We start from the raw sequence: 22,776 nt of genomic DNA on the forward strand, positions 1-22,776 counted from the left end.
TAATATATCCCCTCGCCAATTTTTACAAGACTTAAAAAGAGCATTTTCTCGCTTTGATGTATCTTTTGACTCAAATTCCAATGAGTTTAAAACTGCATACTTCTATGGGCTACAGAAAGACATCATATCCCAATTGGTCCGTGAATTTGACCGTGACAAGTCCCTTGAATGGATTGTACATCAAAGCACAAAACTATATGAGGTACTCTAGTGTCAGGGTAGAGAAAGTGATAAAATGAAAGATACTAGACCTAAATCTAAAGAACCCTCAGCCACAGTAATGGAAATCAGGTCAGCCAAAATGTCCCTTGAGTCTGCTCAAAGCCAAGGTAAAAATAATGTGACACCTGAACAAAGGGGTAATCAACAAAGATCGCCATTTCCTGTACCAATGTTCCAATCACATGATCCTAGTAATAGAGAGAGCTACATCAGCCCTAGGTATTTAGGGGACAGACCCCGGGTAGGATACCGGCCTGATATGGCAGGTATGAACAATAACCAGAGACAAAATCAAGATCAAAGAAATGATGGTCCCTACCAGTCATTGGGGACACAGAGCAGATTTGATCCCAGCACCATGATATATGGTAATCAGGATAGGCCCCGATATGTGGATCGATTTACTGATAATGGAAATCAACATAGGGGCCAGTACCCACAATCTGAGAGACAGGACATGAGGCAAAACGTGAACTACAGTCCACGCCAGTACAATGATTCCCCACCAGGGGACTATAATCAAAGGATGGGTGCAACCCGCTCCCCTCCACAAATGAATCAAGAGTTCAGAAACCATCCCAACCGACATCAATCACCTGAGAGGTATCAGAATAGATCCAATCAGGGGGAAAACAACCAATATCGACCTAGGCCACAGAAAGAGGGGGCTGATGGCCATAGCAATGACCGGGGGGCTTCCGAAAAGTGACTAAGTACTCATGATAACTGCAGTGCCAAAATGACAGATTGCTCTGATATAATTTTGCATAACGACTCTGAGATGCCTAATGGATTAAAAATGAAAGTACCAGTAAATGAAATTGTGACAGAAAGTGCAAATACTTCTAAAAAAGAGGTACGGTTTAACTTAGAGCTAAATAAAACAGTAAAGATTTGCACAAATGAAAAAGAAACATTAGGAATTCCAAAAGAACAAAGGGACAGATTTAAGAAAAATGACTCATGCATGGGGAATACCAGTGAACAGGGAGTAAGTGGGGATGCCATAGCTCCTTCCCTGGGCAAGCAAAACAATGACCAAACACAGACAGAAAAAGGAAATACTCACAAGGAGGGTACAAGTCAATCACCTGAAGAATTCTTTGAGCCACATATTTTTGAAGAGGCTGAAAGGGCTGGTATCACACTAAATGATCACAAATGCACAGAATTAAAAAATGACAAATTGCTGAATGATGTTGTTACACATGTTCAGTTGGAGGATTGTAATGTGGTCTCTGATGTTACCCAGATGGATGGGCGAACAGTGGCCACACTCCAAAAAACCTCTGAACATGGAGAAATGAATAAAATCTCTCACACAGAAATGTGTAAAAAGGAGGGAAAAATGTCTTTTCATTTACCAATGTGCTTAGCCAAAAGTGAAAAAGACCTGAGAAAGGTGAGCCCTGAAATCAGTAAGAATTCACATTTCTTATGTGTATTAGAGGAAGTTGAGGACAGATATTATGCACCCATCACTGTAGAAGAAAAATGCCACACCTTTGCTATGATTGACACTGGCGCACAGGCCACAATTATGTCCAAGGAGCTGGTAAAGAGTATCAATGAAGGGAGGCCTCCACAGAGTCAGATCACAGTGAAGGAAAATCAAGGCCCAGTGCATAACTCTAATGGGGACGAGGTGCCCATCATAGGTGTAACTGAGGTTGACATAAAAATAGGAAAGCACAGAATGAAACAAGAGGTATTGATCACATCTATTTGTGAAATTCCATTTCTGATGGGGACAGATTGCCTGAAAAGATTGTCTCCTCTCATAGATGGGGTGAATGGAGTGCTGTGGTCCTTAACCAAAAAACCATTGAGGCCTAAGAAACTAAAATCACAAAACAGCAAAATAAATGAATGTCACACCGTTGCCAAAACAAATGATGCTGTGGAGGTATATCTCCAGAATAGCTGCATACCTAGTGTCACTGTCATATTAATGTGTCAAGACAAAATGCAGAGCGACAATGAAAAACTACCTGTACAAATATACTTGGACCCAAGGAAAGATTGGCAGACTGCCATAGATGAGCACACATTATGTTTTTATCTAAAAGAGAAAACGTGCAAACAGAATATTGCTCCTAAAACAGATTCAGAAAAACACATTACCACTCTGGCAGAAATACACATGGAAGATGAGCAACCATGGGTTCATGTTGGTATAAATGACTATCTTAAAACAATAAAAGCCACTTTAGCGCTTGGTCATGAAAGGAGTTTCATTAATGAGAAATTGTTGCAAAAAATTATGGAGAGGGAAGAAATCCCGAAATTTAGGATTAAAAACCAATATGTTTCTGGGTTGGACAGTCCAGACTTTGAAAACCGAATTGCAGGCAGATGCATGCTTAAAATTAGCATTGGGCAGAAAGCAATTTACCATAATGTATGGATAGTGAGTGGAGCACAAAATGAATTTTACATGGGAAATGACATCATGCACAGAATGTGTATGGTGTTAGATTTCCTTAATCAAAAAATATGGTCACGCCTAGGTGGTCCGGCACCTGAGTTTGAAGACAAAAGAAGGGCTTATCATTGTGCACAACTGGTTCCTTATGCAATCGAATTACAAATGAGGAAAAATACTATTATTCCTGCATTTACAAAACAGTTTGCAATAACACTGAAATGCAAAAATGGACAGCAGATGAAAGGCTCTGATGCATTTGTATGCCTGAATGAATCCCTAAAACAGCAAGGCCTGGATTATGAATACATTCCATTGGTAGACATTCGAAGGATCTGTAAAAATCATGGTAAATAATAAAGGTTGTCAGGATATTCATTTAGAGGAAAACTCCCCATTAGGAATGGCCATACAAAAATCACATTATACGGCAGATTTAAATAACATGGTGATTGGGAATATTCCTGAAAAATATGTAGATGCCAAGGGCGAGTTGCCAGAACACCTGGACTCTCAGGCCAATGGAATATTTAAAATTCATTCTGTGTATCGTTATGATTCAAATGAGACGGTGTGCTTCCATCAAGAGGATTGCATAATATTTAATTTAAATGAAAATGAAACAGAAAATCAGCCCATTGAAGTGGAAGCTGATATGCCAAAATATTTAAAAGTGGCAGCTTTACAAAAAGACACAGCCACACAGTTAGAAGAAAGCGCCGAGATTCCCTTACCAGAAGATTTTCCAGAATTTTCCAAAATGGTAGAAGAGCAGGTCTCCTTAGCGGATGCATGTGAAAGCGATAAGGATAGGGACAACCTGAGGGAAATATTTATGGAGTTTAAGGATGTATTTGCAAAAGATGCTTATGACTGTGGTTTAACTGATTTACATGTGGCCACACTACCAGAAGGTTGTAGCAGAAATCCAGTGTTTGTACGCCAGTATAGACTACCGCTGGCATGTTTAGAATCATTGGCAGAGATTATTAAAAATTTGGAATCACGGGGAATAATCAGGCCCATTCATAGCACATCCAATACGCCTATTTTAGGTATGTTAAAGCCAAATGGTCAATGGCGGCTATGTGCAGACTTGAGAGAGTTAAATAAAAGAGTACCAATATCTAGATGGCCACTGCCATTCATTGATCAGGGCCTAGCTCAGATACATGGTTCAAATGTATTTACCACATTAGATCTCACCTCTGGATATTGGTGCGTGCCATTGGCAGAGGAGATACAGAATTTATTTTCCTTTACATTTGACAGGTCTCAATATGCCTGGCTTAGAGCTCCGTTCGGGTACATCAATAGTGGGAGTGAATTTGGCATATTTTTGAGAAAAGCCATGCCGGATGCAGCGGAAAGAGGAACAATAGTTTATGTGGACGATGTCCTGATAAAAAATGAAAGTTTGAAAAGCCATTTTGATGAAATAAGACATGTACTTGGCCAATTGCAGAAAGCAGGCGCCAAAGTATCTTTGCAAAAAGCACAATGGTGCAAGAAAAAAGTGAACTTTCTAGGGCATGAAGTGACTGAACATGGGCTAAATCCACAAAAGAAGAAAATAGAGGCCATACAAAGATTAAAAGATCCTAAAAATGTGAAAGGAGTAAAAAGTTTATTAGGGATGACAGGCTATAACAGAAAGTTCATTGAAAATTATGCAGAAATCACTCAACCATTGACTAAACTGCTTAAACTGAATACTCCCTGGAAATGGGAAAGAGGGCAGTCTGATGCAGTGGCTAAATTAAAGGAATGTCTTGTAAAGGCACCATGTTTAGCATACCCCATAAAGGACAGGGGTTTCTTTATAGAAATAGGTTTTTCTGAACATTGTATGTCAGCAGTGTTATCACAAAAACACGATTTGAATCACAAAACCATTGCATATGCAAGTAAGGCATTTTCCCAAGTTGAAATGAAATTTAATGAATGTGAAAAGGCCCTATTAACCACTGTGTGGGCGCTACAACATTTCCGCCCCATTGTTCAGGGAGAAAAGGTGATTATTGAAACAAATCATCAACCTTTGCAATTTTTAGAGAGTAAAAGAATTAGATCAGGCAATCTAGCACAATCCAGAATCACTTCATGGACGCTGGCATTACAAGGTTTTCCCGTAGAAGTGAGATATGGACAAAATAAAAAGAGCCCAATTGCTCAAGGGTTAGCTGACTTACATGACTGTGCAGCTGAACAAATAACAAATGAAATGGAAGTGGAAACTAGTTTGCAAGAATTTGAACAATCACCACACAAAGCTTTTGATGAAAAAACATGCAAGGATTTGCCAACTGTATATGTGGATGGTTGTGCTTTTCACATTGAAAATGACAGTAATAAACAATTAGTGGCAGGAATAGGAAATGTCTGGTTGAAATGTAAAGGCGTTCCCAGTATAGCGATGAGGATTGGAGATAGGAGCAGTCAGGTGGCGGAATTGGCAGCCATTTATAAAGCAATTGCTACTGCAGTTGATAAAAAGTTCAGTGAAATTGTCCTGGTGACTGATTCTGACTATGCACGGAATAGCTTTGTGGAGTATTTGCCTGGTTGGAAAGCAAGAGGCATGGTTACATACAACAAAAAGCCACTTAAACATGGAAAAATGATACAAGCCATAGACAAATTGGTGTCAGAAAATAATTTAACAATATACTGGAGAAAAATTCGTGGGCATTTAAAAACACCAGGAGAGGATAAGGAGGGAAATGATAAGGCAGACCACCTGGCTAAGATTGGGGCTGTGATGGGAGAATTGCTACCTATTGATTATTTAATGGGTGAAATACAAATTGATGCAGTCACACGTTCTAAAGCACCAAAGGAGGTAGATCAACCGGTGGTGCAGTGGAGTCATGACACGCCAGACCAAGATTTGATTGAGGCACAAAAGAATGATCAAATTTTGGGAATCTATTATAATCATTTGATAGATCCTGAACAAAATCCTTTAACAGAAAATGATTGTATGGGAAAAGAAGAGTTGAGGGTGCTATTAAAGAACAAAACACGAATTAGATTACAGGATGGACTCATGATTAGAGAGTCCATAACAGGGCAAATACAGTGGGTAGTACCCCTTTCATTCAGAGGACTAATGCTACACCATGCACATGATGCCATAACTGCAGGCCATAGAGGTTCACAAAAAACATTAGAAATACTAAAAGATTATGCTTACTGGCCACATATGTCCCAAGATGTGGAATTATATACTAGAGGATGTCTAGTATGCGCCCAATTTAAACCTGCTTCATCAATGCATAGAGCACCATTGATGAAAAGAGGCCTAACTCTCCCATGGTCAGATTTGCAAATAGACTATGTAGGTCCTTTAAAAAGGTCGAGCAGGGGACACCGTTATATTTTGAGTGTGGTATGTTTGATGTCGAAGTGGATTGAATGCATTCCTGCACCAGATTGTAGTGCGCAAACAGCAGCCACATTGCTGGTGAACCATGTGTTCTCAAGGTTTGGATTGCCACAAACAATTGAGTCAGACAGAGGAAGTCATTTCACAAGTACTCTAATGAGTAAGGTATGGCAAATACTAGGTGTGAAAAGGAAACTACATATCGCATATCGGGCGGCGTCTTCAGGTACAGTTGAAAGAAGCAATAGGTCTGTTGTGGATATTTTAAAGAAATTTGTGGCAGAAGCAGGTTCCAGCTGGGATTTACGTTTACCGTTGGTTTTGATGGCAATCAGATCGACTCCTGCCAAAGCAACAGGTGTTAGCCCTCATGAGGTCTTGACAGGTAGGAAAATGGTGTTAGCACAACACCTACTATACAGAACACATGAGCAAACTCTTGTGAGTGCATCCACAGTTCATGAATATATTGATGAACTGAGGAGGCATTTGCAACATGCATTTGCTTTTGTGCAGAGAAATCTGGAAAGAGCCGCTGACAGTGAAAAGTCTTATTATGACAAAAAGACATCAGTAAAGGAATACAGTGTAGGGGATCAGGTGTACAAGTTTCATTTTGGAAAAAGTAAACAGAAAAATTCTAAATTTCTAGCAGCCTGGCAGGGGTCATTTCGAATTATAGATAAGGTCTCTCCTGTGGTTTATAAAATTTTGAAAAATGAAGGTGAAACAGCAATAGAGCAGTTTGTCCATGTAAATCAAATCAAACCATGCCATCCCAGACATGAGATCAGGCAGCTTGAGCATGTAGAAACAGATAAAGTCCCTTGAACACAAAAAGAGAAAATAAATGGGTCTAATCAGGAGGCAGTGACAAAGAAGTTAAAAAAAAGTTGATTGTTATGATGGTACATAAACACTGTAGTATATGTAAAAATATATAATATAAAATAAATAAATAAATAAATAAATAAATAAATATATAATGGAAGCTCATGGTTGGTGTGCAGAGAGAAAATGTGTTAAATATTGAATGCTGTTTTATATCTGCTTGTTTTCTTTTAACTTGTGTTTAATTTCAGAAAAAAAAAAAAAAAAAGAAATATTTTTACCAAGCATGTTTTATTTTTGGCAAAAGGATGAAGTTAGTATTACGCTATGTACTTAATTTGTTTATTTTCTATTTTGATTTAGACAATTAACATTATTTGGTCGGAGGTTCCGGGATCAGAGCCCACGGGAGAGACGATGGAGTCCTGGAGCCCACGAGGACGGATTCCGGGAAAGCCCCAAAGAGGGGTGAAGACCAAGGCTACAAAGCGATCAGCATTGAAGATGATACCGATGATATGGTTAATGATGATGATATTTGGAGGGATCTTCAAGAATTCAGAAGCACAGGTTGTCGTTGAACCTGGACCAGCATCTGGTATCGCGGTGGAAGAGGCACCAGGATTCATCATGAGTGATAGAAGGATGATTTTCCAAAATATATACATTCCGTTAAATCCTGAGATTTTGATTGAAAAACACTTGAACAATACCGGAATTAAGATTGAACAGACTAAAGAGACAGACATTAAGAAGAAGAGAGGAAAGAGAGGTGCGGTGATGCTCGCGATATCAATGGTAATGTCTATAGTTGGAGCAATAATAGGTACCACAATATCAACAGCCAATTCTATTTCGGTAGGAACACTGAGTACTAAAGCACAACAACTGAGTATTGACCTAGAAATAATACAAAAAACGTTAGATGGAATTAGAGGGGGACTGGATGAACAAGTAAGATTCATAAATGAAACTGCAATCATTCTAAATGAACAAGCGGATGTAATGCAACGGGCGACTAAAATAATACTTAAGCATGACAGAACTTTAAATGAAATATTGAACATAATGAGTCATGTTGATAGACTATTAACGAATTATATGAGAGAAGTTCAAACTGCAGTATCACAATTGATTCAAGGACATATTCCCTTGTATTTTGTTTCGCAGGATATCATTCGTCAAATGATAGAAAGATTGACCAGGAGGGAAATTGACATAATACAGATAAAAATTGCATTCGAAATGGGGAATGCAATGCCGTTATATGTGGACTTGGAAAGACTAGAGATCGGATTTTTGCTATGCATCCCATATGTTGCCCCTGAACTTATTTATCAAACGAAGTGGGTACACAACGTGGGATTTTGGCAAGAGGACACATTCATTAAGATTAAGACTCCAGAAGTGGTGGCATTTCAGTCATGGGAACCTGAAGTTTATTTAATACCAAACCTGGAAACATGTGTAACATTTAAAGAACAAAATTATATGTGTCCAGGTAAACCGTTTGTTCCTGATGCCACAGATGCTATTTGTGGTTTGAAATCTGACCCAAGTATATCAGAGGGATGTGAAGTGATTATTAGTAATATGGGGAGTGAAGAAATGGCACAGGCTAAGATGGTCAGAGGTAAATGGTTGGTCAGCACCTGCTTAAAGAACATGACGGTAGTACATTTAAACCATGGAACATACGTGGTTAAACAGGTGAAATATAATGTTTTTTATTTACAGGTTCCAAAGGATGCAATTGTGTCAATTGGGGGATTAACATTGTTTCATGTAACAAATGATATTTGGGAAAGCCAAGTGGAAAATATCGATTTTTTTCAAAGGGATACTTTTCCAATAGATCCGGATGTGGAATATTTATTGAATCACAAAGAAAGACATGTTATAAAAATGAATTTGAGAAAAAACAATATTACAATTAGTAATCTGGGCATAATAGAAGTGGAAAGATTTAATTGGGGAACCTGGGGGGAACGCTCAATAGTGGGTTTGGCTATCCTGGTGCTAATCATGGGTGGATGGTTGATTGTGCTATCAGTAAAAATGAAAATGTTACTGATTTTACTAGCTACGTCAGGAAGAGAAAGATATCCCAATACACATGCATTTTAAAAGAAAAAGAAAGAACAAGTTGTTTTTAGGAATTGGCTTGGATCGTGGCCAGATTCTAAAAACAAAAGGAGGGTATGTAAGGATATTTGGCGTGTTACAGCACAGAGTACAGCACTACTACACAGGTAGGAAACAGCACAGAGTACAGCACTACTGCATAGGTAGCAATTTTTTTTTGCAGCACCACCACAAGGGTGCGGTGCATTGCTATATGTGTTACCAGATTAACAAGAAAAGACAGGCTATTCAGTCAAAAACGATTTTAACATATAAGATGCAAATCTATTTTTACAGTTAAAAGCACACGTGCTCATTTAAAAATGCACACTATTTTTCACCTGAAATGCCTATGGTGCGAGAGACACATTTGAAAATAACAACTAACATAACTTATAACTAACCTGACTAATGAAACATAATCCACTAATAAAAATGTGTCTCCACTGCAGAATTAGGCCTATTCTGAAAGTGAACTTTTAAAAGCACATCCATTTTTTTTTCTGTTCTCTCTGCTGCCCTGTCCACATAACTACAGGAAGCAAATGGGCTCGAAAGAACAGGAAATCAGTTGGTTACAAAGTATTACTATAGAAATGAGCCATTGTGTAGAGAAGGAGGAGATGGCGTGATTAATTCTGATTGGAGCAGCGTCATAGCAAGTATCATGCTAGAGGGAGTGATCAGGCTTTTGCTGGGGGGAGTTTGAGGGAGGAGAAAGGCAGTCAAGATTTGGCAGAGCTGGGAGGAAGACCTTTTCCTGGTTGGAGCATTCCTATCTGCAAAAGCTGAGAATTCCAGGCAATGACCCCGGTTTGAGAAGGCAGGCGTTCCTTTTTACTGGGGTTAATCTTCAAGGGAGCCACATTCAGAAAGAGAACAACTAAAGAGATAAGGTAATTACAGAAGTGTGGGAGCTGAGTGTGTACGATAATATGCAGTCAGTGTAGGATTCCTGTGCATGCCTTAATCAAATGCTAATGTTGCAATTTGAGTTCTGTTCTCCGCCACTCTCTTTGCAGTGTGTCATAGACAAAGCTGTTACTGTGCTATTGTATTTATTTCTGTAAAGAATGAGATTGTGTTTAAATGCAACTTTTATAATACAGAAAGATATTTGAAAGCAGACGGGTGGTGTGTTTACTATTTACCATTACAATGCTGATGATGTGGGGAGATTTTTAAACAATGCAATGGTCATTTTAAGACAGATGTGTGCATGTCAGATTCAGTATGAACAGTTGTGAGTGACTGTAGCATAGCTCGTTGGAGGTACATGAGCCAACGGGAAGAGAGACTCTCTGGACATAGTTCCCTACCGTATATAAGGTAGTGGAAATTACCACAAAATTACCGCATATAGCTCTCTGTCGTAAATAAGTCAGTGAGATTGCCCATGGTGGCACACTAACACTAACACTAACATTGAAAATGTGGTATTCCTGAAATGTAGGCCTGAGGTCTCTCTATTGATTACACGAAAAATCTAAGCAAAGATAAGGGATTCTGGACATTGGGGCCACCAATAAAACAAGGGAATAATGCTCACCAAAATACCACCAACCACGCCTACCAACCACGCATACCAAATATGCATGCCTGGGTGCTGAAATAGTGCACGTCCACTGTACTATTGTTGCACATGGTCAAATCTGAATACAAGGAGTGATTATTGCTAAGTTATTTTTCGGCGGTAATAAAATACCGTCAGGCCCCAAATCTCCACAAAGAAGCCAAGGTCACACCTGCAAATTAAACCAGACACCCAGTGGAAAATACAACATTAAATGTGCAGAATTCTGCCTCAACCACGGTCTCTCCTCACGTGACCAAGCCGAACCTGACAGGGTGCCAGACCCAGGAGGGAGAAGTCGCCTGGGTCCCACGCTTGAGACACAGGCTGCAACAATAAAATGACCCAATGGACACCTACAGCTGTGGGAATAGTCTGCTCTCAAGCATATGAGCAAATCCAGGCATTGTCTGCATAAACACATAGTTACATATTGTTGCAAATGACAGATACACTGCGAGCTGGGAACAACGATGGTCCCAGGCTGGGGGGCTCGCGAGTGGACCAATCAGAACATGGGGCACTCATCACTGACGCCATTAACATTAGCCAATCATCAGGGGTATTCGTGTAACAATTTTCATGTATCTAATAGAAGGGACAACCCAAATATACCACCTGACTGACCCTTAACCACTAACAACGTTCTCTATACGTATGCTATACTAACCCTACCACTCGAGGAACCAATCCAGAGTGGCGATAGGTTTTTTGGTAACTTTCCCAGGTGACGCAAGTAGCGCGTCATACTGAAGCAAAAGGGGCCTGCGAGCCCCACGAATTTCGAGAGTCAGGACGGACGCGTACGATCCTAGACCCATCCCTGCCGTTGTTCAATAAACAGCAGAACCACCTTGCTTCTTGCGTGTGTCTCATACTCATTTTTGGGATACGCAGGAGGAGTTGGGGCCTCCCTGCCCGGAGGTCCGCGGACGGCCCAGCCGACCCCGGGAGAAATTTCCCCCCAACACTCTGAACCATTGACTTTGGGCCAGGTCTATTGAGAAGAATTGCTGGTTGTATTTAACCGAAACATTTTGCCCTGTCTATGAATGTATTTGGGCTGTCTATTCATATAACCTTGTCTTTTCCCTCCTTTATTAAATATCTGAAGTGCCATTTTGCTCCCACTTCATTTTGGAGCTAAACTTGTTAATTTACTTACCGGTTGGATTTTTGTGGTGTATTAGTGTGTGATATTGAACTGCTTATGCTAGAGTCATGTTTTCTAAATGACTAAGTCAATAAATGTATATTCTTTTACCAAGAAACCTTGAGTAAGTGTTTACATGAATCACAGGGCCTCATTATGACCCAGGCGGTAGAGTGATATCAGCGCCGTTATCAATCTACCGCCTCATTACAAGTTCTGCTTGCGGGTGCCAGACTGCACCTGTGGTCTGGCCAGACGTGCATACCGGCACCTGCTAGCAGACCAGGATGCTAACAACGGACCGGTCATTAACGGGTCCGTTGTTAGCATCCTCCTCATTCCCATTGAGCCCTATGGGTGCTTGAATGGGAATGGGGATGTACCAGGTCTGGATCCCCAAAATAGGAATTACCGGACCTGCAAAAGTCAGAATGGCCCGGTAATTCCCTTTTTTCAGGACCTGGACACAAGTTTTGAGGCAGCCATGCAGCTAAGAACGGCATGGCTGCCTCCAAACTTATAATGAGGCCCACTGTATTTGTTGGTCCTTTGTGTAACTTGTTCTACTGCTCACTTAAACTCTTGGTCTGGCTGCTCAGCCATCACTACCACTTTACTGTGTAGTACTGGCTTGTACCAAAGGTGAAATTGTGCTCACATTTGTAGTCCTAATTGCCTGTAGTGTTCCCAAAGGGTACTGCAGGTGATTCTGCCTAACAGACCTATTTCCGCTCTTCTTGAATATCTGATTCTGTCTAGAGTTTCAAGAGTCCCCCTATTGATGTTCCTATTCACTGGCATCTTGTCCTCTCCCTTCCACTTCAGTGTCAAAATTGTTCTCTACCAGCCCTGAACCCAGTATTTGATCTGTATCTGCCTGTTCAAGAAACTACTTAAAGACATGTCAGTTGCTTGTTACCTGTTAAGCTGATTTTGGCATTGTAAAAAATTGATCCTAAAACGGTAGGCCAAGCTTTATTGTAGCATTGTTAGTTATGCACAGACCCCCTGATAGGCCTTACAAGAAACCTGTCACTGCTGCCACTCTGTGATCTTGCAGCCAGAGCCTCTCCTTTCAATGTCTAGAGTAAATGGCTTCCTGGACCCTTGGAAACACTAATGTGCCACAATGACTTCTACAATGTCCCCCATAGGTCTGGAGATAGGAAGGTCCACCTTGGCAATCATGTTTATATGCTCCTCTTCCGACCACCCGTCCATCCTTTACATGTTCATGAGGGTGATATGAAGCAAGTGCATATAATTCCAGGCTCTAGCATGGTATATCAATATGGCATTATACTCCTGTAGCTGAAGACTCTGCCTTAATTTCTGGCAGGGGTCTTACTGCCAACCCAATCATGATGGGTAGTACATGCTTGTGATTGTTAAACACAACCATGGGATGCACATATTAGTAGACATGGAAATGCCAACTACCTATATAAGGGCTAAACACTCAATTTCTACCTGGGAATACCTTTGTTTTATTGAAGCCAATGCTCAGCTCGCGTATGCAGCCGGATGTACATCACGATTTTGGTACACTGACATACGTACAGTCACCAGGACATATGAACACACATCAACCAACACCTTAGTGGGTCTTGAAGGGACACATGTAGCCATAGCTATATTAGATGCATCATGAGTGATGACTTAGTTGCATGTGCATGTTCCTTCAGAACAGCCCACACTGATGTGGAGTCCTTCTTCGTAAAGTAGTGGAGTGGCTAGAATCTGGGTGAAGCACCCACTTTAGGCAAACATGCCTGGAAAAATGTGGACATCTGACATATTTGTTGTGGGTGTCACCACCTGTACAGGCAGCATCCTTCATTGAGTGCACAGAGAGACCTAATTGCTGGAATATGTAGCCGAATAAGTCAATGCAGGATTACATCGATCTCCCTGTGGCTTTGCACACGTTTTTACCTTGTGATTGATGTACTGAGAGACCATTTGACAGCCTTTCTATGTGTTTCTATATAAATCACTGACATCAATGATCTTGGGACGGCCATCCTAACAACCCTAAATTATGTTGGAACACATCCAATGCTGATGAAACCCGAAATACTGTCTTTTGTGCCTCATTTTTCAACATTCATGTGTTGAAAATAGATTTGGGAGGGTCAAGGAATTCATGGGTATGGCCAATTCTGGGGGTCTCTCCTGGCTCTTAAGGCCAAACAAAAGCTGAGCCAGAAATGGAGGTGCAAAACACAGGAGGGTCCTGTGTCAGTGGCTGGAAGGAAATAAAAGGGGCTGCGAAGTAAGATAATGTACTAAAGGGGGATGCGGGTCAAGAAAAGAGGATTAAGGGCAAGAAAGGGTTCTGGGGTAAAACATAGGCTAAAAGGGACTACGGAAAACAAAAAGTTCTAAAGGGGTTATGGGCCAGAAATGGCACTAAAAGCGACAATAAAGGGGGTTGAGGCAGTAAAAGGAGCTACTGGAGCTTGGGACAAGAAAGGGGCTAAAGAATGTGGGGGCAATGAAAAGGGGTGAAGGGGTGGGGGCAACGAAGGTGGCTGAGGGCAAGAAAAAGGGCTAACAGGGTAAGGAGCAGGATATAGGGTTAAAAGGGGCAAGAAAAAGGACTGAGGCAGTAAAAGGGGCAACTGGAGCTGTGGGGGCAAGTAAGGGGCTAATGAGTGTGGGGGCAATGAAAGAGGGTGGAGGGGGCCGAGGACAACAACAGGCTTTTATCTCATCAGGTTCATCATCTCCCCTCTCTGTCATTGATTCTTCCACTTGTATTACTGTGGGCCTTGTAGTGGAGGGACTTTCAGATTTCTGTGGAAAGTGATGCGGCTGCTTGTGAATGACAGACATATGCAAAGTGGTTTGATTTTCCACAGCCACCTCATGTCTGACCTTTTTGTAGGGAAACACCCTTGGCGGGGTATGAACCTGGAATCTGTGTTTGAGGTTTGTCCTAAAAGGCGCAAGTGTACTTCTCATTTGGAACACTTGTTTCTTCACTTACAACTTCACTTACAACTTAAACATGGATCAATCAAATTGCAGCTTCATTGTGACACATGTGCATGAGATTGACTTTACCCCAACTCTTCTTAACTCCAAATAAACCTTATGGCCCACCCTGAGCAGTAAGATAGAGTACTTTGCCACATCATTGTCATCCCTTGTGGCCATACAGTTCATTTCAAACCTCGACCCTAAGGCACTCTTGAAACGTTCAACTCTGACATTGTGAAATCAATAATGAAGGGCATCTGGCCATCGGGGGGATGAGAGGTGGAAGAGTCTGGTTGTGTATCCTCCAACTGAATTGCAGCAGCCATTTACTGTGAGACTCAGTGTCAGGTTAGGTCCCGTGAGGAAGACCAAAACATCTGCATGAGCATCCAGGTGAGGAGGTTGACCTATCTTTTTTTTTTTTATTTTTTTATTTAAGTGTATTTGGTTTGTTTCAAACCTTTCACATCAGTAAAACATTACGTTTCATGAAGAGATCTGTCGTAATACAATCACAATGAACTCGACGGAGAAACAATTCACAGAATAAGTGATAATAAGAGGTAGCAAAATGTTAGCTTACAAATTAACTCAAGAATAACTAAAAAATCGGAAGAGATAAATTAATTTAAAACCTTCCTTCATAATCCGCTGGAGTACTTAATATAAATTTCTATTGCCAACAGTATTAATTAGGATAAAATTGTTAAATCACTAGTTTTAGGTAACAAGTAGATATCTAGCATTTACTCAACGCAATCTTTCATTCATTCAAGTTCATTGTTTGTGATGTATTTTCCTCATCAAAGAGGTCTAGTCTTTTTAGGGTGTTTTCTAAAAATTTGACCGTTGCGAAGTTTATTTTTGGGGATTGACAAGTATATATTAGGCTCCACCATTTCTCTGCATCTAGATCGCATAAGTCAGGGCTATTACTTGCTAGAAAGAGATTTCGCAAGTCTCCTAATTCTGGGCAGAATAGCACTAGATGAGTTAGAGATTCTTCGTTTTTTTTTGCACAGTCTGCATTTTGTACATATTTTCTCTTTCATATATCTTGCTTTTGTGGTCTTGTTTCGTAGAATGTTCAGACTGAAACGTAGTAACAGATCTCTTTGTTTTGAACTTGGAAATTTTTTCAGATAGTCTGGTATAATAGACATCACACCGCAGTTGGATTTCAGAAGTGTGTGTGTTTTCGCCAAAGCTCGTTTCATTTCAGTATTCGACCAATCTTCCGCCCACAGCGCTCTTTTTACAGCTATTGGTTTCTCCGCTAGTGTTTCGATTTTAATGCCAAATTCTGTCAGGGTTTGTTTGTTTCCATTTTTCCAGTCTTCTATTACTTTTTCTTCATAGTTATTGGATTTACCCAATATTTCAAATTGGGGAGGTGTCAAATTGGTCATTGTTTTTCTATATAGCATCAATTGGTTGTAACGTATGTGTGTATACATTGATGTTAGGCCTAGTTCATGGCGGATTACCGAGATTGGGATCGCTTTTGGTATCGAGAGGACGGTTTTCCAAAAAAGACCTTCTAGAGTGGACCAGAATTTCTCTGGGATGTTTGTACCAGTTTCTGCTCCATATATTAGTGTAGGAATTGCTTTTAGCTTATAGAATGTTATCACTGGGCATAGAGAGAATTTTCCATATCTTTTGTTGATGATGATTGCTTGGGCTGCTAACTGTTTGGTTTTTGTCTTTAGCATCTTTTTCCAAGGTTCTTCATTCTTTATTCCGCTTATTTGTATCCCCAAGTATCTCATTTCATCGCAAGGTTTTATCCAGGTTTCGTTCACTTTCCATTCTTCATTTTTAGTCTTTTTCCATCTTTTGTCCCTGATTATTAATATCTCGGTTTTATCTGAATTTATTTCTAGGTCATTGTTTTCTATGTATTTTTCAACCTGGTTTAGTGCTCGTTGTAGACCAATTTGTGTATGGTCTAAAATTATTAGGTCGTCTGCATATAGCAGATGATTAACTGGTTTGCAGTTTAATCTCGGTGGAAAGGTCCTGGTATTTTCAAAACATTGTTGTAAATCTTCAATACAAAAGCAGAATAAAGTGGCTGCTAGCGGGCATCCTTGTTTTAGGCCTTTTGTTGTTTTTATGTCCTCTGATAAATTTCCGCATTGGTCTAATTTAATTCTTATTGAAGTTTCAGCGTGCAGTTCTTTTATTGCTTTCAAAGGATCAGGGGGGCACCCTTTAGAGGCCAATTTTTTCCAGAGTCGACTTCTATTCACACTGTCGAAGGCTTGTCGAAGATCTATACTAGCTATAAACAGTTTTTGTTTATTTGTAAAGGCTCTTCTTTTCATCAGGCCTAGGATCAGAAGATTTAAATTGCACCCCACATTTTCGACAAAGCCTGATTGTCTTTTATCATAGGTATTCGAGGTCTTTATCCAGGTCTTTAGTTGTTTTAGCAAAATTGTGGCGAAAATTTTCCCGACACAATCTAACAGGGCGATTGGCCGGTAATTTTTCGGATCCATTCTATTACCTTTTTTGAAAATAGGAACGATAATGGCCAGCTTCCAAGATCTTGGTATTTGTCCTTGCTTCACGATTCTCTTAAAGAGTCTTTCGCAGAAAGTAGCCCATTTTTCTGGATCTTCTTTTAGCACTGCATTTGACAAGCCATCTGGACCTGGGGCTCTTGACGAGCTTGCTCTCAGAATTAGGGATTTTATCTCTTCCTTATCGAATTCAATTTCCCATGTTGGCCTATCACTTCAAACTCCTATTGATGGATGTGGTAAAGAGGGGAGATGAGATAAAGCAACAAGAACAACTATCAGGCCAATGAACCACAGGACCTCACAAGGATAGTCACTGCTATGTGTTTTTTTATGTTATGTTATGTTATTGTGATTTATACTGCTGCCATTTTTTTCATGTCATGGTCTCCAGGCACTCTGGCAAATCTGCTAGGAGGACTTAGTGGGATTGAGACGGAAAAGCAGAGCTTTGATGTACTGTTGATAGCTTCAGTTCGGAAAAACAGGTCACAGTGTGCTGGCTTGTTTTTAGTTGGTAGACATTATGTAGTGTATGGTGTAGGAGTGTGTACGGGATGATTTGTGTGCAATTGGTTTAGTTTCTTTTTGGATGTTGCATAGTGTTTGCAGTTTGTAGTAGGTTTACGCTTTTGCTGTGGTAGAGGTATGAATGTGTTTTGTTCTGTGTTTGAGGTCGAGCATGCTGGATACTGGAAAGTTTTTAGTAGGATTAGTGGACAGTTGCATCACAAGTTCACATATCTTCAATATAATGACTATATTCAAAGGTTCAGCTAACTTCAATACACTGGCTATACTTAGAAATGCAGCTAACCTCAGTACAGTGGCTATACTCAAAAGCTCATCTACCTTAAATGCACTGGTTATACTCAAAAGTTCAGCTAACTGCAATACAGCAGCTACACTTAAGGTGCACCTACATTCAAAGCTGCGGGTGACTTTGGTAAACTTTGGAGCACAGCAAGATTCCACACAATGGTAGAAATCGAATGGTACTAATAGAGTAGTGACAGGATTTCACAAGCACAGTACTGGCCGTGCTCCCAACTTCTACCACCTTACCTGGTTGTTGCAGTAGACTTTTTTGTATGGGGCTGATGGCAAAGAGGAAAACAGGTGATGGGGTGTCCTAGGCAGTTGCCTTTTGTTTTGACGCATTACCCGGTTGTCCAGGCAAGGCAGCCCTGGGGCTCTTGGTTAAAAGCTGAAAAGGCTGTGCTTCGTGGAAGAAACAGCATATCAGGGAGGAAGTGGGCATGGGGAGGGAGGATGGAAGATAGAGGAGCTAGGGAAATATGGAGGCACGGATGCCTAAGAGTACGGTCATTACAGTGTAACAAAAAAAAAATATGGTGTGCTGCAAGCAAGCAGCTTGGCTGTCCTAGGCCTTACCTACCTCAGCTGGAGGGTCCTGGCTCACGCGAGTCTCTCTGGTGAATCAGAGACTGCTGAAACAAAAAACCTTTTGTGTCAAAGATTGCAAAAATAGTTACAATAAAATGGTGCCTACACAATCTTTCTGCAAGAAACCTCTGATCGCCTGCAACCTGGGTTGGTCACCAGTACCAGGATGTAGGCTATACTAATAATCACCACCCAGGGCACAGGCAGTGATCCAGTGCACTGGAGCCATCCACGCTGCACTTGGGTCCACGCACTGTTCATTGTCAGTTAATCTAGTGAGAGGTGACTAGGTTTGCCATGACAGCAATGGCACAGATACATGCCAGGGAAGAAGACACATATATAGTGGTTGCCATGGCGCGGAGAGCAGCCTTCCATGCTGAAGGCAGTCATATTTATTTCTGTGCATTCTGCATCATTACGCCACCTTGCAAAGTGACTATGTCAACACTTCCAGTCAGCCAAGACCGTTTAGCCAACAACACTTTGCATGGGGGGTGGTTTTATTGGCCAATCACGAGGACAGAGAATGCAGCACTACGAGATCCAGGATGTAGATTGCCACTGGATAGAGCAGCCTGCTGGGGGTGTCAGAAAGTCAATTACGTCTACTTAGCCTTGTATATGGCTTCACTTGTTTGGTTTTAGTTTAGATAGTGTTGTCAAAAACGTACTGTTTATGTTTCTTTTAAGCAATCACAATGAAGATGTGTGCAATCTATGTGTGTGCCTATTTATGTCACGGTTAACAATGGTTTAAAAATCATGTGTAATGTGTGGCTCTCCACAAATTAGGCTGATCAGTCCTCCGTTATCTTCAAAGAGCAATGTTGTTTTGTTCTGTTTGCAATGTCTAGAGATTTGGTTCAGCAAAAAAGAAAGGCAAATGGAGATAATGAGACTGAAGTGTCCTCATTTACATATTAGATGAGATACACACTGAGCTAATTACCATCCAAGATGAATTTCATTGTAATATGCCAGATTTCCGACTGATTAGATCTACTAAATTATAAGGTAGGAGTTTAAAGGTGCACATTCAGAGAAGTTTATTGTTTTTGTTTTTCTTCCACATACTTTTCAGTGGCACAGATTCCAGTTCGCTACATGAAATAATTTAAATAATCCTTTGCCATGGGCAGATCATGAACCCCTCCCCCATCAATGCACAGCTCATTTTGCCACCATTACATGGAAACATACTGTGTTTTTCCACCATAAGGAATTCGATTTCCATGCGGTGGTATTCTCAAGTTTGTCAGGACTTGGCAATACTAATTGACTTAATTATCAGTTGGTCTGTCAGGAACTACGGTACCGGTAAGCATGCCGGTACTGTAGTTCCCGGATCGGCAAACTACGAGTCCAGCTTGCGGTTGCCATTGCGGCCGCCAAACCTCTCCTGGTGGCCGTACTGGCACCCGCGAGCAGAGCATGTCAGATGCACCGCACTGTTGATAACGGTTATGGTGCATCTGGCTTCCCCATTCCCATTGAGACCTATGGGGCTCGAATGGGAATGGGAAAGAATGTTTTCTGGCGCCCAGGAATGGGCAAATATCGGGCCCGTAATGCCCGGTAATTGGCCATTTAGGGGCGCCACCGCAAGCCTCGTAATGCGGCCCTTAGCCCTGATTCACAGAGCTCTCAGGTTCCCTCATAACACGCGTGAGTATCTCGTATAGCCTTGTTTCCTTTCTATGCAATCTGATTCATGTGGTTTTGTTTTTCCCATTATAAATGATGGACGGACTGCCTCACAAAGCATCAGAGTAGTTGTATGCCACGCCAGGCGAAAGGACATTCATTTGGCTTCTTCCGTTATAATAGGAATACATTTAACACATTAGGGCCGCCAAACGTGCTTTCCTGCGGTGGCCTTTGATCATGGAGCCTTGTCTATAATTGCCCCAGTGTGGCACTGTAGATACTGACTATGTAAAGCCATGAAAAAAACGATCTACTCCGGGCATGGGTCCGTTGGAGAGTCATGGGTTGGTACCTTCTTCAAGAGCCAAACTAATAATATGGAGCAAAAATATCCAAGCCCCTGTGGTTCCTGTTCTAGCTTTGACTGCAAGATGTGTTGGCAAATTACAATACACTACAACACAACCGTTTAAATAGCATGCTTGAAGTGCAGCAACGCACTGACGTGGATTTCAACCAGGGCTTCAGCGCCTTGTGCTATACCTGAGAAGCATAACAGTTTGTTTATCTGTCTGATCCAGTTTTCTGATAAGGACTGGCAATTTCAATCCTTTGCAGGTGTTGCTCCATCCTTGGGTATTATCAGTGGGCAATAGCTGAGGAGCAGCTGTATCTCTAAAGACAGGGAGCACATGGGCCAGGATATGGACCCCCCTATGCACTTATGATGAAACACAGAAGAGCTCATTTTCCATTTAGCTGTATAGTCAATGGAAGGTTACGTCTTTTACGCTTTGCATTGATGCCACGGCTCATTTTCATTCTTTTTTTATGGCAGAAAGGAGGAGCGGAACACAACGTTTCTGTCACCTTTCTTCATCTCTGCCAGAAAAATGCTCCAGTGTTTGAGCCTGCATGTATTTTCATGCTGGCGCAAATTCTGGAGATCACTCTGGGCTCCACCAGCTTTATGCACCAGCATAAAGCAAGTGGACCTCATAGGGATCCATTGTAAATTCTACCTGCCATGATTGCATGGCAAGCAGCATTTGCAGATACACTAACACACTGACATACTTGCATGTCGGACAGTGTCTATTTTCCATTGTGAACAGTGCTTACCATGCGCTCATGGTAAGAAGTGTTCACAAATGAAAATTAAGGGCTCTGCGGCATGCGAGCTTGCATAACACAGTGCAAACGACCAGAATTTGGCACAAGGGTGCACTTGTGATACAGTGTAAACGCAACAGGTCCCCACAGTCAAACTACAGGGAACTCGAAAATGAGCCCCTTAGAGATTAAACATTAACCAAGTACTGTGATTGGTATTTACTGTCATTATCTGGCACGTGTGATGGTGTAAAGTATATTCCTATACAAAGTGCATCTTATAAAATGACAATAATAATAATAATAATAATAATAATAATAATAATAATAATAATAATAATAATTGTTCTCCCCAAATATTAATGAAACAAAGGGTATGAAAATGATCAAGAGTGTCTTGGACCTATGAAGGATGAGGCACATGCTGACTATTTTATTGTGGCATACTAATAAAGGAAGACTTTTAATATCATTGTATGCTACTGAATAGGGCATGCATTATTCCAATGTACCAGGGGATCTCTGCCAAAAGTAATCCCAATAAAGGAAAAGTAATCCAAAAAGGAACATACATCAAGTAAGAAATAACACAAATGTATTGGGCCAAACAGCTGGGGACTATGGTTTAGACAGCTATGTAGAACTGAACTGAATGAAATGAGCTCAACTCTGCACACTGTGTCTACACATTTTACACACAGATTACAGAATTATCATACAACCTTTTAGTTACATTTTTGGGGCAGGTCCAAAAGATGATTTGTGGAGCTACGTCACAACCCTAGGTTTATGTAGCATACGTGACCCTGATTGGATAACCTCAGTTTGGCCCAAAAACACATCAATACCTCTTGTGATGTCACAACCCTTCCCACACCACCCACAACAACATAATGTGCTGATCAGTCAAAAACATTGGTTTGTCATTAGTAAGCTTTGTGTCCAGTTTACAAATGGATAAACTACTACATACCGATTGGACGTACCATCTTGAGAGGGTATGGGATGAGACATTCACACAAAACCTTACCAATGAGGTGCCCTGCGGACATCGACAAGGACACTTTACAATGTTGCACCCTAGGGACACCAAAATCTATCCCCGCTGATTGGTTCCCTGTCACGTGCCCCATATTCCCTATCCCATTGCTCTGAGCCCTCAGCTCCCTGCTCATGCCGTGCTGCCAACTATAGTTTGAAAACATGATACCACACCATGACTGGTTTTTAATTAACTGAATTTAATTTATATTTCTTTGCCAACTCTCATCGTGCACCCAGGTGCCTAGCTCAATGGCTTCAAAAGTATCTCTTAAAATGGCTTTGATGAGACTGCGCTCTCATGGGGTACTTCAGCCTTGCAGAGCTTGCTGC

This window comes from Ambystoma mexicanum, chromosome 1p, assembly GCF_040938575.1.
Source record: "Ambystoma mexicanum isolate Mex_15411 chromosome 1p, UKY_AmexF1_1, whole genome shotgun sequence".
In the NCBI taxonomy this organism is placed as follows: domain Eukaryota; kingdom Metazoa; phylum Chordata; class Amphibia; order Caudata; family Ambystomatidae; genus Ambystoma; species Ambystoma mexicanum.